Source organism: Alexandromys fortis, unplaced genomic scaffold (genome assembly GCF_014885135.2).
Source record: "Alexandromys fortis isolate MF-2015 unplaced genomic scaffold, M_Fortis_MF-2015_v1.1 scaffold_76, whole genome shotgun sequence".
Taxonomy (NCBI): Eukaryota; Metazoa; Chordata; class Mammalia; order Rodentia; family Cricetidae; genus Alexandromys; species Alexandromys fortis.
In genome coordinates, this window is record NW_026067997.1 from 7020106 (window position 1) to 7035698 (window position 15593).

Genomic DNA, 15593 nt, shown 5'->3' on the forward strand with positions numbered 1-15593 from the left:
GTGATTCACCATTTTAGCAAGGGCTGCTAGTTTGCAGACAGATGACTTCTATGTTTATTTTAAAAACTGTTGGGAAGAGAATTAAGTATGAAAGTAAGAATCCAAGGATCCTGAAATTGCTACAAAACAACCCAAAGAGTACACACTATAAAGACAAACAATCTAGTTATAAAACGTGGAGGCATCTTGAATGTTATGTGGCCATGGGACAGGGTGAGAACGAGATGCAAGCAGTATATGTCAGCAGGGATGCTGAATGCAGAATCTGGTGTATCATGGCTTACTGTCCATCTCAGCTCATCCCCGGTTTGTAGTACGGCCCGAAAGCCAAGACTTATTTTTAAATCATTAAGGGTTCATGATAATAAAGCATTGGCAGGAGCAGACACACGGGGCTGGCAAAGCTCCAAGCCATTCACCACCGTTCTCTTTCCAGAGAGCATTTGCGGCCCTCAGTCTAATCTAAATGAGGAGGGGTTTAGAATCTTTCTGTCCTTTCTCTGATGGCTGCTGGACTGCATGCCTGCTAGGAGCCTACTTCCTTATCTGTCCCTCTAAGCTGTGTAAACTTGACCAGCCACACACAGCCAGCAGTACCTTCCTCGTCCACAGCTTCGTATACAGTGGTCTCCGTGCCCTGCAGTGAATAATGCTCTAAAGGTACTATGTGAAAAATTGCGGGAGCAAAAACTTCTTACGTTTTAACCATTTATCATCACATATCATAATTGTTGTTACTCTCTTACTATGTTTAATGTGGTTTCATTACAGGGATAAGCCATAGAAGGTAGAGGTTACATGGCACTGGTGTTCAGTGAGATGTCAAGGAGCCGCAGAGCATCTTGGAACCATCTCCCTAGGGATAAAGGAAGACTGTTAGAAAACAGGGAGTTTGGTAGGGACTGGGAATTTTCTCGGCAGTGCATTATTTATTTCACTCTAATAATAACTCTATGCGGAATGTTTCTTATTACAGATGAAGAAACGAGGGAACCAAAGCTCAGAGAACTTAAGCAATTGCACAAAGTCACAGATGTGGCGGAAAACAAAGCTGTAATTCAGAACCACGATTTGCTCAACTTCTGAGTTGAGATTTCCTACTTCGAGGAGCCTCTGAGAGAGATGTGAAGCTGTCAGTGTCCACTCAAATTTACTGAGACAGGGTTTTTTCTGTAGCTTTGGAGCCTGTCCTGGAACTGCCTCTGGAAGTTTCAACTAGTGGATTTGACATTACTTGCCTCCAGCATTGCGACCATACAGTGCCGCCTGTCTTGATAATGAATGTAGCAAGTCTGGCATCATCTGCCGGTGCCGTCACAGGGAATCTTAACTTTGCCTGCAATGATTCAATGGGACATTGTTATTGATCTTAATTTTTTAAATATGGTGCTGGGGATGAGATCCAAAGCCTGTGAATGCTAAGGCAGTACTCTGCTATTGACGTTTACACACAGCCCCTGGGACTGCTTTTAAATTAGCATGGGGAGATTGTATCGTAAGCTGATTTCAGTGACAATTTTCACCAGATAACAGGCTTTGAGCGCATATAGAGCATTGACCCCCTTTCCTTAATCAGACTTCAGTAATTTGAGTAAAATTCAAAATTCATCTTACCTCTATCAAGCAAAGTCTCTTCATAGTGTATGACATTTGTCATACAAAAGGGACATGTGTGTCTGTGTGCAGGAAGGAGAGAATAGTGAACATTTTTGACATGAGAACTCTTTCAAGCATCCTGACTTTGGAGTTAGACAGATGACCCAGGGGCCCATATGGACGATAACAGAAGCAGAGATGTGGATCAAATGGCTCCTTCTGGAATAATGTCACAATGAACCATTAGCTAACTGTTCAAACTGGAGATACATAGGCTACCCAAAGCCTAGGGAAATGAATCTGGCTGTTTACTGGGCTAGAGGAAACAGAGAAAGACAATAAAACAATTAACAAATAGGAGAATGAAGAGACCATAGGGTGAGCCCCCTGGTCACTAGGCCACCTGGTTTGTACATCATCTCCTTTAGTCTTCCGAGCCACATTGTGAGGTAGGTGCAATTGTCTTCATTTTATGGTAATGAAACAGAAGCCACAGAGAAAGTACACCACAGCGGTTACCATGGTGCTGTTTAGATTCCTCACCAGTTTCTGGAGAGCCTCTGCCATCTCCACCTCTCTTGCTTTCCCCCTTGTCAGTATAGCCCCCATTCTTAGAAGCCAGCTTCTGTCAGGGTTTTTACACTTCACACCCACCAAGTCTTCAGTCAGGATTTTCGGAGCTCTTCCTCAGTATATTTCCCACTTTCCCCCCACAGACTGGACACCCCTGAGGGCTCTTTCGTTTCTCCTGGTTTTTAATCACCTGCTCAGATTTCATGTCCAAATCTTTGAGTTCAAGTCTTTCCCTACAAGCGTATAAGCTACCATTAGCCTTATTGCTCTTGGAAAACTTCTCTAGGACTTTGATTCTTTGCCAATTCTGAATGAGGAGCTTCCCGCCCTAAAGAAGACCCAACTGGCCACGGTCTCTAGTGACCCTCATTGCTTGAACACCATAAGTTTTGAATTAATATCGTCAATACTTTTGTGAGTTCTGTGTTGTTGCTGTTCCCTTTTACACGTCATGAAAACTGAGGCAGAGGACACGCGTGATTGACCCACGAACATGAAGCAAGCGGAAAGCTGGATGGGAGCCAAGGGGATGTAAGGAAGAGAGAAATGGGATGAACAAAGGAGAAGGATAAGCTATAGGAGGTCTTTCTTTCTCTGTGAAGACACTGGAGACTGTCCATCACCCCTCTCCACCCCCCCCAGTTCAGTACCCACTTTAATTAACTCTTTTATTTTTGTGTATGTATTCATGGTGTGAGGGTATGTGTGCATGTTTGTGCAGGTGCATGGGTGTGTGTATCTGGGGGGAAAAGGTCAGCCTTAAGTGTTATTTCTCAGGCATTTTCCCCTCACCCCTCTCTTTTGAGACAAGGTCTCTCATCGGCCAGAATCCCGACTAGGCTAGTCTAGGCTGGCTGGCCGCTGAGTCTCATGGACTCAGATTACAAGCACATGGTGTCATATCTGCCTTTTTAAAAACCTGGGTTCTGGGAATTGAACTCATGGCCTCATGCTTGCAGGACAATCACTTCATTGAATGAGCCATTTCCCCCAAGCCCTCAGCTTTGTTTGGATTCGTCAAAATGAGTGTGCTGGAGAAAATGATTTTCCACTTTTGCTTTGTTGACGGTCCACTGAGCTGTAGAATGCTCCATGGCAATCAGTCTCTTGCCTCCACTGCTCTGGGCTTGTTTTGTATTAACACCGGAAGCACCGTGGCTGCTGGACAGTCTCATTTTGCAGGTGTCCCAGCCCCAATCACTGAGCCCCAATCAAGCAGGGCTCTGATTAGTGTTTTTTTTTTTTTTCTTTTTGCTCTTAACAAAAGTCCACACTGTGCTTAATACAAAGCTGCAGCAGATGGGTGCTGTTCTTTCACGAGCTTCTGAACACTATACCTGACCTCGGGCAGTGCCACTGTGTGCACAGCAGGGATGGAGACAGAACATTCTATGTCCCTGTGTGTCACCAGCCTGGGGCCCTCCTGAGACTCAGCACATTAGAGCAGAGTTCTTGGAGACCCCGAGCAGCTGTGCAGGTGGAGAGGAACAAAAGGCCAGAAGCAGCTGATCAGCTTTAAATGTCTAGGCGGCTAAATCAGGATTAACCTTTCTGGCTTTTGTGCTGATGAGATTTGGAGAGCTCCGCACGGTTCCCAGTTTAAAAGCAGACATTTCGCTAAATAAGATTTGCTCTGTTTCATGAATAGTAGCATAAATTTACACCACAAGATAAAAATCCAGTAATGTCACTGAATCAAAATCCACATGTTAGCTTCCTATTCTGTTTAAATTAATTGGATTAATGTGAGGATGTAAATCTTTATCAGTTTATGTTTCGAGCTGTGCGTTATGGGGAAGATAAATCAACACAGATGTTTTCTGTAGCTTCGTTCTTCAATATGTCTGTGGATGATGTCATTTCTCTTCTGACAGGATAATTCTTGACGGCTCTTATTTCTTCATTGCCTAGCACGAAGCAAGTACTTAAAACTGTGTCTGTAACTAGGTACCTGAAGGATAAGGGAGGAAGATGGGAGACTTTTCATCAGAAAAATTATAGTGATATTGTTGTAATTAATTAATTAAAAATAAATAAAATAAGAAATTTTAAAATTTTGTCAAGAACTGTGAAAGTGATAATATACCTTTGTAATCCCAGTGTTTGGGAGGTAGCCATAGCAGGACCCTAAGGGAGAGTTTGAAGCCAGTGTGAGCTAGACAGTGAGTTGCTATCTTAGAAATAACAACAACAACAAACTTTGTGTGCACGTGTGTGTGTATGTGTTGCATCATTTCAACCCTCAATGTGTTGTAGGGAGGCTACTTGTTTGTTCCCAGCAGCCCAGACTCCCGAAATAATCTCACAGAAACTGTATTAATTAAATCACCACTTGGCCCATTAGCTCTAGCTTCTTATTGGCTAACTCTTATATATTAATTTAACCCATTTCTACTAATCTGTGTATCACCACGTAGCTGTGGATTACCAGCTAAAGTTCCGGGGTCTGTCTCTGGTGTGGTTACATGGCTTCTCTCTTACTCCGCACTCCCTCTCCCAGCATTCAGCTTAGTTTTCCTCACCTAGCTCTGTTCCCCTACAGCTCTGCTATAGGCCAAAGCAGTTTCTTTATTTATAAATGGTAAACACAACATCCAGAGGGAAATCCCACATCACCAGTGGCTGGAAATGAAGATCCTATCACAGGAGATAATACCAGAAATTCTGAATCCCTGAGATACGCATCATTTTCAAGCACCTGCTTGGATTCTTCAGGTTCTGTGTGTTACAATGAAGACTTGAAGTTTCAAAGACTTGGCTAAAGTCATTTGCCTGCAGGAGGCTGCAGAGCCAGCTTTAGAGTCATTTGCTCTGCTTCTGTATCTAAAGCTTTGTAACTATCACCTCTTCAAACCCCAGCAGAGAGAGCCATGGAAACCTGTAGAAGTCCATGACCTCCCTCCAGAGGCAGAAATGCCCGTGATGAAAAGACAGTCTGCTACTGTAGCAGTTGAGTGACCCTTAGAAGTCAGGAGTGTCTGTGAGCTGCTGTTCCCTTTTCTCTAATACAGAGAGAATTTGATTGTGTCCATTTTTTATTAAACAAAAAAATCTATTCGTTTTGACCTGAAGAAAAGGATCATGGGAAAAAGAAATCCCTTTCTCACGGTAGCCACAAAATGGTCCACTGGGAGGTTGTAGGTCACACATGTGTTATTTTTAAGGTACATTGATCTTAAACAAGAATGATTTACTAAATTGAAAAATAGGAAAATTTCATAGAAAAATTCTGATTTTTTTTTTATTAACAAGAGTTACTAGCAATACTCAATTTTCATTCTTAAGGGCAGACAGCCAGAGTCAGTAGTTCCTGCCTCTCAGGCTGAGGTCGGGAACCTGGGCTCCTTTCAGACCTTCTTTTTGTCCACGACATTTTAGATTTTAGTCATCTTTTTTACCTCCATCATTTTTGGAGGTGGTCTTATTTGTAACTTGTCTCATGGCAATCCGGTCCATAAACACCAACACTGCTCTTCTTCCTCACCACGCCCTCCATCCATCCTGAGTTTCTAGGTTGAAATGCTCTTTCCTCCCTGCACAGCCATCCCTTCTGTAAGCAGCTGACAGGGAGGCGACCTTGAGCACACAAATGATTTTAGCTGCTAGCCAAGGAACACAGGTAAACATTTAGCCCGCCTGGTGATATAACACGGGCTCACGTTCAACGACGCCGATTTCCAGCTCTTTGTTTATTTAAACCACTAGCAGGAAATCATCTTTTATCTTGAATATTAGAAAAGCAGCTTTTAATTTTTTTTGGAATGTGTTTCGAAACTCTCAGATGTCATACTTTGCCATATCATGTCTTCTGAAGGAGCTCTATTATACACAAGCAAGTTCTTACAAAATTGGTAGTGAGTTATTTGCCTCTTGAGGTTGATATTCAAAAATTATCAGACACAGGGACTTGTCTATGGCCTCTTATTGTACTGCCAGCAAAGGAAGTGGGCCTGGGAGGGGGGGTGTTGTCTAACTATTGCACATTGAATTTTATTTTTTCGCTAATGGGGCTTGAATCTAGGGCCTCATACACGGTAGAGAAATGTATTTGTCTTTTTACTTTTAATTCAGAGACACGATCTCATTTGAGAGTCTAGGCTGGCGTAAGGTCATTTTTCAGTCCAGGAAGTACTCTCACTTTCAACCCCCCTTCCATGGCCTCTAGAGGAGCTGGGCTATAGGGCCTATACCGCCAGGCCCAGCTTCTGTATAGGGAACTTTGTGTTTCAGCTTTCTCCGTAGATTCAGCCAGAAGGCATAGAACAGAGCTAAAACTCCATATTGTTGGGCTTTGGAGAGTTGAAGAGCTAGGCTGGGAGAGGAGAGTGCCACTGGCATTGAAAGCTGCTGAATTTACATTCAGACTCAGGGACCTATGCTGGGGGACTGTGCCAACAAGAAGGACATTGGATCTCTTGACTGATCGATACTTTGGAAGGTACCTGTTGACCCCATCAGATCCTTGTCTGTAGGAGGGTACAGCCAGTTCTCGGGCGTTCACAAACACTACCCAAGCTGATCTGGGTGTAGTCTGGAAAGACAGACATATTGCAGCAGTTCTTCAGTAAGTGTTGACCCACATGAAGGAAGCCGTCTACCAGGCAAGGCAGCAAGTATATTAATTATTATATCCCTCTCCTTTTGTTACTAATGTCAATCATTTTATCACATTTTATTTTGGTTATTTTAATTACCCTTTGATTTAGCACAAATCATTATCTTTTTACTTCCTTAAGAAATAGTCATTCTTTTGTAATTTATATCATCTCCTGAAAATGCATAAGCAATGTTCAAGGAAACATGACACACCTGCTTATGATAGCTATTTTCTGTTTTCATGACACTGGCCCTTGCCTTTCGTGTCGGTTATCTGTATAACATCTTCGGTCCTGTGAAAATCAAGCCCTAATTTCCATCACCATGAATGTGGCCCAACTGTAAGGAGTGAAAGAGATTACTACGATGTGCTGATGCGATCATGCAAATATTTGGCTCTACTCATATAGCATTCATATTGCCATACTGTTACAAGGCCAGAGCCCTCATAATCGGAGGATTTAGTCTGCACCTTTATTCATCATTATCTTATTACTTGGTGCTTGGCATGTGCGCACAGACTGCAATGAAAATGTCCATTAGCACCGGGAGAAGACCAGAAAAGGTTTGGCCAGACGTAGGCAGCTGGTGGTAAGTTGAGCTAAAAACTTCTCTATATCAACATCCGCATTCTGGAGTGTTCTGTGATGATCTTACTGGGGAAATGAGAACAAATGTCTTCTTACCTGAGACAGAGACCCAGCAACAGACCAAAGAAAGGATGCTGTCGAAGTTCATCTTGGTGACCCAATGCGCTCTGTTGGAGCGGCTTACTGGAGTATAGGTGAGGGGTTACTTGGAAATCTGAAATGTCGCAAAAATAGTTGTATCACCAAATTCCACCCCAACATGACTGACAGATCATGAAAGCTGGAAACCTGGAGAACACTGCACAGCCTGGAGGTAGACCATCAGATTGGGAAGTGTCCTTTTTAGGAGTCGATTGGCCTGAGCCTCTACCAGGCAGGTTGACTCAGCTTTGTTTCTTCCTGGCAGCTGTTTGTTTCTGTGCGTCTTTCAACAGTCCTTTCTGCATCTATGCGGCTGGGAACGGAGGAGCCTGGTAAACCTGGCCCATTTCAGGGGCGTCTTGAAGAGATTTTGAGCTGTTTCCTTTGGTGCTGCAGGATGGAGTGCTCCCCTTCCTAGGAGAGCCTCCTGTTGTCTCACCCCACTGTAAGTAAGCATCCTGGGTCTTAACCAGCTTCTCTCCACGATGACACATTTTAATCTTGGAGGGAACTGCTGCACAATATGGAGCTGACTAAAATAAGATGGATGGACCACCCAGAACTTATCAGCTATGTGGATATGTATTCTGTGTGTGTGTGTGTGTGTGTATAAACATATGAATGCAAAAAAACCCAAAATATACAGTCAACATTAATCATTTGTTATGGTAAGTAGCTAGAAAGGGTGACTGCTAAAATATATACTTTTATATTCTTTGAATTGTTACCTTAGACACACTGTTTGTAAAATATATATATTTACTTTAAAATGAATATTTCTATGCATATGAATGTGTAATTATAAGACAGGGTAATTGTGTATTTATCATTTCTTTGTGTTGGCAATATTCATATTTCTCCTTAATAGCTCCCTTGAAAGCTTTATCTTTGATCAGTGATGATTATCTTCCTGTGTTAAGTCATACAATATTAGGTATTTCTTCTAAGCATCACACTCCTGTACCCATTAACTGTTCTTTTTCTTTTCTTCCTCCCTCATAACCATGCTTCAGCAGCTATGATTTTCCACCTCCTTGCAATCAACTGTTTAGCTTCCATGCATAAATGAGAACAGGGGTGTTTGTCTTTACACACCTGACTCGCATCATTTCACAATGTTCTTCGGTCGCATCCGTGTTGATATAAATGGAAGAAATCACTAATTTTATGGGAGAATGATATCCATTACATATGCATGCCACATTTTCTTTATTCATTCATCCCTCAGATGTCACCTAGACTGCTCCTGATTCCGAACACTTTGAATAAGCATGAGAGCAGATGTCTCCTCTGCATCCAGACCTACATTTCTTAGGATATATGCCGAGCAGTGGAAGCTGTATTTCTAGTCTGTGAGGCACAGCCATACGATTTCCATATGTGCAGTAATTTGCATTCCCACTAGCAATGTATGAGAATTTTATTTTCTTTAATCCTTACCAGCATTATGCATGTGGTACTTTAAAAAGTCCAACGCAATGTTTAAAATGACCAAGCATAATGCCACGAAGAAGAAACTCAAGAGTGAAATCAGTGTTCCCCAGCATGTGAAAACATCTCTGAACTAGTAGTGGCGAGCCATGTCCCAAGGCCTTTCCCACATGATCTCAGCTAGGTTAGTGCCATAGTCTACTCCAGGGGCCGTATTCTCCATGGCGAGGAATTGAACCCAGGATGAGATAATAAGACTTGGTTCTCACTGAAAACAAGGAACAGCACTGTCAGTATTTTCTTATTTCTGTATCTGTTCCTCTTTCAAAAACATTTTCTTTCCTGTATCCTATTGAGTGAGGCAATCCAGACTAAAAAAGACAAACATCGCATGCCCTCTTTTACCTGTGGTGGTAGTTCCTAGTCTTCAGGCATGAATATGTAGCCTGAAATAAACACACGAATCAGGAAGGTGGAAAAAATGGGACCATGAGCCGGGCGATGGTGGCACATGCCTTTAATCTCAGCACTCAGGAGGCAGAGGCAGGCGGATCATTGTGAGTTCGAGGCCAGCCTGGTCTACAAGAGCTAGTTCCAGGACAGGCTCCAAAGCTACAGAGAAACCTTGTCTCAAAAAACAAACAAACAAACACAAAAAAATGGGAGCATGAAGGACATTAGAGATGGAAATAAAAAACATGAGTGATTTTTAAGGGGAACTGGGTTAAATTGGGGGGGTAGCTGAAGTGGGGAGAGGGAGGGCAATTTAGAAGAACAGGGGGGAGGATAAATAAAATAAGTAAAACTAAGGAGGTTTGAAAATGCCAGAGAAAATCACATTATTTATTTACCTAAATTATATGCAGTGCATATAATTCTAAACACACATGCACACACACATGTTCACACACACACGTGTACACACACAGTTTCCAATGAAATACCACACTTGTGCAGATGACACCTACCCACCCCTCAAAAGCCATAGACTATTTAAGAAAACCCACAAAATGAGGCATGAGAGAGACATCCCGCTTTAAGTTGCTGGTCATGGGAGGCCATTGCTGCTGCCCTAGGTGTTCTCTGAGGGACTGAAGGTCAGTCCCTATTCCTGAAGGCACTAGACATGGAGGATCTGAGCTGGATCTGACCCGAAAGCCTCCTCCTGGGGACTACCTTTATACTATGGTATGGAACCAGATGTGGTGCCTATGAACCACAGCGACAACCAGCATGGCAGGATCAGCCAATGGGTTCAACAGTGGCGTTCCTATACTGACAGCAACCAGAAGCTCTCTATTTGTGCTCAAGACCCATTCACAAGGAGAGAAACCTTAATTAGTTCTGAGAAACCAGCTAACCACCGGGGCCTAGTAAAGTCGTGGATCTTAGAGGAGACCTAAGACTGCAACTTGACTAAACCAGCATAATTCTTAACCACACTACAAACATTTATGTATATGCCCACAGATAAGGGCAGCGCCCTCCTCACTGAAGAACCTTCTCTTTGCAACAGACAAGTGATAAAAAGCAGAACAAAACAAGGAACCACTGGTCAAAATACAGAGAACAAGTACTCATAGTGTGTCCAGCCCCAGCTGATAAATCTACAAAACGACTTCTGGGCTTAAGCTCAGCGAACATAAAGATGCAGACTGTGAGAGTTAGAGGACCAGGACGTCTGCTGTGAGGTTTTAGCTCTTAGAAATGGCAGGGGGGTTTTACCCATGAAACCCCAACAATATTGCTGCCTCAAAGAAGCCTCAAAGAAGTACAATACCAATAAACATACTAAACCGGAAGAAGGAAATCTCCTGGAGCTCCACCCCATCATTAAAAACAAAACAAAACAACAATAGGTAATTAGGGAATGCTGAGGGCAGGAGAAATTGTCCTCAGGAACTATCCCCTAATAGACTGTCCAACAGCAAATGGCAAATGGTGATACTTAAAATCATATAATTACAAGTAACACTAAAGGGATTGAGCAGGTGGTAGTGTGTGTGTGTGTGTGTGTGTGTGTATGTGTCTGTGTGTGTCTGTGTATGTGTGTGTATGTGTGTGTGTGGTGCCTATGAACCACAGCGACAACCAGCATGGCAGGATCAGCCATGCATGTATATCTAAAGAAAGAAGCTATGAATTCAATAGGATGCTGGCGGGGGTGGGGGGGTACATGAGAGAGGTTAGAGGGAGGAATCCCCATTCTGTACATTACAATAATATAATTATATTTTAATTTAAAAAAATTTAATATTTTAGTATTTTTTCACATTTAAAATAAATTTGAAGCACTTCTATAGATGAGACTATAAAATGGCTCAACAGGTAGCTGATTTCTACAATACTTCAGTAGAGGAAGTACACCACATAAATAGTTATTGATAAATTATCAGAAATCAGGTACTGCCAATGTAATAAGCCAAACGAACAGCATTATTAAATATAGGCTTAAAGAACAGAACAAAGCAACTCCTGGGTACCCTCAGGAGGGCAGGAGAGGAATCACATGGCAAACATGGCTATGTAGCCTATAGGCATGATTTTGGATTTAGGAATGCTTTCTCAAGGGCAGAGTTTGAAGAGGGCAACTCCAGGTTATGGACCACTGCTTGGCCCACTGAGGGTGGTGTTTGGAATGGGAGAAGTGAGACCTGAGCCTGGAATAGGACCTTAAGCTGGAGAACCCAAACAGTTACATTGAAAGTCTGCATTCAATGTAAGAACATTACACTGAAATAAATTAGATGTAGACCGTTCTTTCCCCACCCCACCCCAAGAATATTTATGCTTTCACCACAAAAGTAAGATTTAGAATTCATTCTTGCCCACTCAGAAACAGTCTTGTTTATTGAAAGATTGGAGCTAGGACAGCTGGACATCAATATGAGGTGAGTGCAAGGGACACCCAAATCTAATTTGGGGGGGGTGGAGGGTGGAGTTGGGGACCTCAGACTGCCCTCCAGGCCCAGGAGGATGATGGGAGTGCTGAGCTCAGTCTTCCACCTCAGATAAAGTCATTGTTTCTGGATGGGGGCTCCTGGGTTCCTGAGAAAGCTTAGAGGTTGTTTTTCTCTTTTTCCCCTCCTAGCTTCAGGCTTCCTGCAGCTGAAGTGGGATTAGCTGCTGATTAACCAGCAATCGCTGACTTGGATCAACCCTGTTGAGCACAGTGCCCCTCTTTCTCCATCACATCCCCGGATTCGATTACTCTGGCTGCAACACGCGCTCTGGTTGGGTCTGCAGGATGGCCAGCTTGCTCTTCTCTAAAGAGTTGTTCATTAGAGAAGATTAGTGAGGGAAAAGAAAAAACTCGGTAGGAATTGTATAAATAAATGCATTACTTATTTTATCTGTGGGCTATTACTTGAAGATCCCACAAGCAAACAGAAAAGCCCAGGAACCCTGTGGAGCCTGAATCCCTGCTATCCTCAGAGCAGGTCAGGCAGGAGCCTGCCAGAAGATTGTATCCCTGTATCCTCTGATGCCAAATTGCAAGCCTGGCTTAACTAACTTGCTGGATGGAGTTGTTTCCGATGTTGTATCCATTGCCATTCAAATATTTTGCTTTCAAAAATGTATTATTATCTTTATTTGATTTGTGAGTGTGTGCTTTGCTTATATACCACATCATTTTAGTTAGAAACCTCATTTTTCCCCCAGCATGAAACAAAATGAAACTGTGTGAAATCCAAAGGAAAAAAAACCAGAGCGCTGACAGAATTCAGATTTGATTCATCTTCTCTGAAGTGTGCCTATGGAATTGGGTGGTGGCTGCTGGCAACCCTGCTTACAGTTAAAGCGTAGGTGCTTGTCCAGCCTAGAAAGATGGGTTTCCTTTATTTCCCAATAGACCAGATATAATTGTGTTAATTACATTTAATGATCCAGTCATTTCTGTGATCTTGACAGTGTGTAACTCAATATACGAGCATGTTCAAATTAATTCCCATCTTGTAGGAGCAGCAAGTTTGAAGTTGCTTGTCTTTCCTTTCCATAAATAATTTGACTGGTTGTCTTTATCGATTCTGCTTTCAGATGGCCAGAGCCTTTCAAATTAAATGAAGGTGAAAGGGTTGGAAATGAGACAAGGGTTGGGAATCCCTGGAGGGATGAGCCCCAACTGGAAGTAGAATTGTCCAGAAAGTAGGGCAGGATCTCTGAAGATGAGAAGGGTTGATTCTGTATTCTTCACCTTTCTGTTGCTGGGATAAAACACCACTAGCAAAACAGCTTATAGGAGAGAGTGTTTACTTGAGCGTACAGCTCCAGAGTGGTTAAGAGCTCATGACGGCTGTGGCAAGGACAAGTGGCACGGCATGGCACCATGGCTAGTGACATGCACAGTGGCAGGAGCAAGAAGCTGCGAATTCATATCTCAGCCATGAGCATGAAACAGAGAGAGCAAGCTGGAAATGCCATGGGTTTTTCTCAAAGCACATTCCCAGTGAAGTACTTCCTCCAGCAATAAAATACTGTATCGCCTAAACCTCCCCAAACAGCAGTGCCAGCTGGGGACCAAATCTGAGACTATGGGAGACATTTCTCACTCAAACTTCCACATTCTACTTCTTGGCCCTTAGGGCTCTTGGCCATATCATAAGGCAAGATGCATTTAGTCCAACTTAAAAGTCCTCAACACAAACTTTGCAGCCTCAACACTGCTTAAAAGTTCAAAGTCCAAAGTCCTTCTGAGATGCAAGGCAATTTCTTAATTGTGACCTGTAAAATCTAAAGGTAAATTATATACTTTGAACATACTATGGTACAGAATATTCATTACCATTTCAAAAGGGGGGGGAAAGGGGAAGAGTGAGAGAATTCTGGCCCAAAGCAGAACCAAATCCTGCATCTGCAGCTGGATCATGACAGGATTCTCCCAGAATTCTCCTGTTCTCATTGCCCAGCCTCTACTTCCTGCCTGGTCGCCCTGCCTATACTTCCTGCCTGGCTACTGGCCAATCAGCATTTTATTAAAAATAATACAGGTGACAGGATAAATAGTCATTGTCCCACAACAGGTTGTGGTGGCACATATCTTCAATCCCAGTACTCAGAAAGCAGACTCAGTGGATCTCTGTGAGTTCAAGGGCAGCCTGCTCTACAGAGCGAGTTCCAAGACAGCTGGAACTGTTACACAGAAAAACCCTGTCTCAAAAGACAAACAAAAGCTCTTTAAAAAAAAAAAAAAGATTTATTTATTATGTACACAACATTCCTTCCATGTATGCTTGCATGCCAGAAGAGGGCACCAGATCTCACCATAGATGGCCACGAGCCACTATGTGGTTGCTGGGAATTGAATTCAGCCTCTCTGGAAGAGCAGTCAGTGCTCTTAACCTCTGAGCCATCTCCCTAGCCCCCCAAGCAAACGCTCTTTTACCAGAGCCCTTTCACAATTTGTGTGTGTGTGTGTGTTTATACTGCAGTCACCTTAGAAAGACGTTTATATTTAACTTTACAAATAGTTTCTTGTTTCATTTATGCTTATTCTGTCTTCTGTTCAAAGTTCTGCTAGTAGGATCTGTTTGCAACTACTTTTCAGTGTAAGGCTGTGGTATCATATGTATTCTCACCTGTATGAAAACAACAAACCCACACTTCTGTGACAAGGGATCCCCTTGCCCCGTGGCCATCACCTTTAGAAGGATAACCAATGTGCCAATTCTGCTGTTTCTGGATGAAATTTCTCTCGAACGTGAGTTTTTGCTCTCCTTCTTCCAGATGCCTTGGTAGCTCTACCTTCACTCCACCGTGGGAGGCTGGAAACTAATCTCAGTCATTTTTTCTTAACATTCTGTTCTGCTCTAGGTTTCCATGCTTTTATTGAACATGTCCTCAACCTCACAGTAACTCACAATTTGGATTTTTATGCTATGACATTTTTCTTTCTTTTCTACTGATAACCAAGTTATCTGTCAGAGATTATCGCAAAGATTACTTGAATGGAGTTCCCACTGTTAATCCCGAAAAAGCCAGAAAATCCACCATTTTGATGGATTTAAGCAAGCTTTTATTGAAATTTTAAATACTGACCAAGATAGAAGTTACTCAAGACTACCGCCTGGAAACTTTCCAGTTTGTGTGGCCTGGTGTCACATGGCAGGGCTCATATGGAAAAAAACCATAGGCCCATGTACTTTCCTGGTGTGGGAGAATTGTCTGTATTCTGTCAGTCATGTTATAAATAAACTCTGATTGGCCAGGTAGGAAATATAGGTGGGAAAACAAGACAGGAAGTAGAAATGATGTAATGAGAACAGGAGAATTCTAGGAAGGAGGAAGTTGATTCCTCCTATTCCTGCCCAGACCACCGAAGCAGCAGGATGTGATCTGCCTCACTGAAAAAAGGTACTGAGCCACATGACTAACATAGATCAGAAAAAATGGGTTAATCAAGATGTGAGAGTTAACCAGTGAGAGGCTAGAGCTAATGGGCCAATCAGCTTATAATTTAGGGAGACCTATGTGTGATTTTCTTTGGGGCTAATCAGTTGTGGGGTACCGGGCATGACAGAAAATCACAAACAAACAGGCCCCTTCATGTTACACTTTCCTATAAGGCTTTGTTGCTATTTTCCAAGAACTTCAATTCCCAATATCCCAAGAAATTACCTGGTCCTTGGGCAGGTGAGGTTTACAGGTTAATTTAGGGTATAAAATAGA

At 42.7% G+C, this 15593-nt stretch overlaps 1 long non-coding RNA gene across 1 annotated transcript; it reads left to right on the plus strand.

The window, feature by feature from the left end:
* The first annotated feature begins 6949 nt into the window (after positions 1-6949).
* Positions 6950-12459, plus strand: LOC126512572 (uncharacterized). Its single transcript, XR_007595089.1, has 3 exons — positions 6950-7941; positions 11764-11818; positions 12019-12459. It is a non-coding gene; the product is annotated as an uncharacterized lncRNA (long non-coding RNA).
* Positions 12460-15593: the final 3134 nt, after the last annotated feature.